This window comes from Cryptomeria japonica, chromosome 6, assembly GCF_030272615.1.
Source record: "Cryptomeria japonica chromosome 6, Sugi_1.0, whole genome shotgun sequence".
Taxonomy (NCBI): Eukaryota; Viridiplantae; Streptophyta; class Pinopsida; order Cupressales; family Cupressaceae; genus Cryptomeria; species Cryptomeria japonica.
In genome coordinates this window covers 558567245-558570817 of record NC_081410.1, presented here as the reverse complement: position 1 = coordinate 558570817, position 3573 = coordinate 558567245, and positions in this window count along the sequence as shown.

The window sequence follows — 3573 nt, the reverse complement described above, 5'->3', positions numbered from 1 at the left end:
TACTTTTCATTATGTTACAAAAAAATGAAAAGATAATTTTATAATTGTTGCAGTATGTTCTACCTCTATCTCTCCTAGACGACTTCGACAATAATGTCAAGCAAGTCATATATGATCTTGGAAAATACATGAGGTAACTAGTGATATTTGTTTACTTCGTTGTATAGATATTATATTTGCGATTTGTTTTACTTCTTATGTAATATATTTTTTGCATCTTGAATACCTTGTAGGTGGTTGTCATGTAAAGAAATCCATAAAGACGATATAAAATATTGGAAGAGAAAAATTCCTCATTTAATGTGTGAAATGCAAAAGTGTCTACCTCCAGCTTTTTTCAATGCACAAGAACACTACCTCATACACTAAGTTGAGGAGATTGAATTGTGTGGACCTATAAACACTAGGTCAATGTGGATGGTTGAGAGGCACTTGAAATTTTTGAAGGTTTTGGTTTGACAAAGAGCACATCCTGAGAGTTCTATGGTGGAGGGATATATGGTATACCAAACTATGGTGTACATTTCTGAATATCTTCCTAAGTTTGCAGCAAAGATCCATGTGGATCGCATTTAGGATCCCAACACCATTAACAAATTCGAAGGGGAGTACTTGACGGGGAAAGGTAGATTGAGGAAAGTGAGAAGTAATTATAAGATGTTATTGTAGTTAATTAATTCTTAATCTTCAAAATAAATCTATTGTAAGACGTCTATTTATTTTTTGTACAGTTGGTCGAGAGTGGGATACACTACATTTGTATATTGCAAACAATCTTGATTGGATGATGGTATGGATTGAACATTGTCAACATTTTGGACGCAAGTTAACATGGGAAGGTGTGGCTTCATTGGTTAAAGAAGCACATCGTAATGGAGATTCCAATGTTACGCAAAGGGAAATTGATTTAGCATATGGTTTAAGAGATAAACAGGTACATATAAATTTATTAATCACCCATATGTTTATCAACTCACAATGCAATAAATTTTACATGTTTGACATATCGCAGGTCAAACACCACAACACTATGTGTTGCAATGGTCATAAATTTCGCATAAAAAAGTTGGATGACACGAAGAAAACTTGTGATTCTAGCATCACTGCAGTCTATGAGGTGACAAATATTTCATCGAGAAATGACATTCATCCTCAACAGTCTCAAAATCGATACTATGGCATTTTGGATGATATACTTGAGTGTGACTTTAATTCCTTCAAATTAGTTTTGTTCGTTGTCAAATGGTACAGGCTACGATTGAATAAAAATGATCCTAATAGAAATGTTATTGAACATGATAATAGTTTTATAATGCTAAATACAAGGTCATTTGAACCAGTTGGGGATGAGCCCTATGTTCTTCCAAGACAATGTGAGCAAGTATTTTACTCAGAGGTTCCACATAAATTGGGTTGGTCATTTGTTGTTAGACATGATCCAAGAGGAAGGCTGATAAAGTATAATGTGATGGAAGAAGAAGATAGTGAAGAAGTAGAAGATGAAGTGGATGATGATCATGATCGACAGTTTCACAATGACGATGAAGAAGAAGAAGAAGAAGAAGAAGATGATGATGATGATGATGATGATGATGATGATGATGATGATGATGATGATGATGATGATGATGATGATGACGGTGATGGTGATGATGGTGATGATGATGGCAAAGATGTTGATGATGATGATGACGATGACAATGATGATGATGATGATGATGATGATGATGATGATGATGATGATGATGATGATGATGATGATGATGATGATGATGATGATGATGATGATGATGATGATGATGATGATGGCGATGATGACCTTGATGTTCATGATGATGAAGAATGAAATGTATGAGGAATGCGATTAGTATATTATCTATTTAATATTGACTTCTTGATAGAATTTTTTTTACATAATTAATTCCTTTTATTTTGAATTCTAATGCCATTACATAATTAATTCATGATGCACCTTTTAATATGGAGATGGAGATAGGGAGTGTGACTATTTATGTGACAATTTTTAAACCGTGTTTATTTATGGAAATTGGATTATTTATTAGCTATGTGACTATTTATGTGACCATTTAGTTGAGGATCCTGCATAGTCTACATAAAGTAAAGGTAAGGAATTAAAAAATTTACAATGATTTTGATGACAACATATTTTTAATATTTAATACTCTTTTTGTCTACAAAGTTCATGTTGTTCATGTTGTGTATGATGTAATTTTGCTAACGTTTTTTATATTTTTTCTTTGTCACAGGCCGACATGGATCCATCACATATCACAGACAGAGATGTACCTTGCGACACTTCTACTGAGCAAGTAAACCTCATTGTAATTGTACAAATTAGGTAGAAGCAAACTGTTACATTATTATGTTCTTTTTTTTAATGATTTATACTAATTTTGTAATTGTTAATGATATTCTTGACACAGACGGATGTTTGGGGAAAGGGAAAGGGAGTTGTAGTACCCGAGCACCTTTCTATGGATGTGGAATCATCAGGGTTAAGCAATGATGACCTTGAAGATCCCACAGACCTTGTGAAATTCTTTAAAATGTCTCTTATAAAAATTAGAAAAGAGATTGTTACTTTGGCAGTTGTGCATCCTACCACTGATGAGATACGACAGAGGGTGGAATTATTGTATAAGACAACAGAAAACTTGCAAGTAAGCAGTAATGAAAGCTTTAATTATAACAAAAGTTCAATAATGGTTTATATTTTATTCTCTTTTTATGTCATTAACTAAAAAATGTACGTATTGTTTTTGCAGCAATTTATCCGCCCTCATGAAAGTCATTCCTACGATCAGGGTGTTGCAGGATCAAGTGATGACGATTTTCTTGTATTATCACTTGCTTGGCTTATCACTCTGAGTACCCAAAATACATCATACTTCATACTGTCAATTTTCAAAATAAAGGTTCATCCTTGTTTACAATTCTTGCACTTTTCATATATTTAATGTTTGATATATTTAATGTATTATTCTTTAGGTGCTGTCAATGTTACTGTGCAAATGCCGATGCTGCCTCATCAGAGGTCACCCTCACCTGTATTGCCATCTGCAATATTGGCAACACGTAGCATGCAGACATCCTCTAGTGCACGTCATATTGGCCCACCCACTATTGGTAGATCCCTCTTTTGCTCTATCTTTTGTCATGTGTTTATTTCCCTTCAAGCGTTCTTTCTTGAATTCTAATGCCATTTCATAGTGGATTCATTTTTTGTAGGAGGAGATGCACATGAGGATGTGCCACAAGTGACTACTGCTGATAACATAGCATCATTTCCTAGATCTTCTCGTACTGCTAGTACGGGAACATTGTAGGCCACATTCGTGGTGAGCGACGAAGAAATGCTTCCCTTAAAGATACAAAAGGTTCCAGGTACTTTAAAATTATTATTATATATAATCTAATTGTAATTTACTTTATGATCACTCATTTTGGACTAATGATCCCATGAATTTTTTGCAGGCAGTGATATTTTCTATAAACATCTTAGTGACATTGCATTGTAGATATTTGGGCCCACCATACGTAAAAGGTGGTACA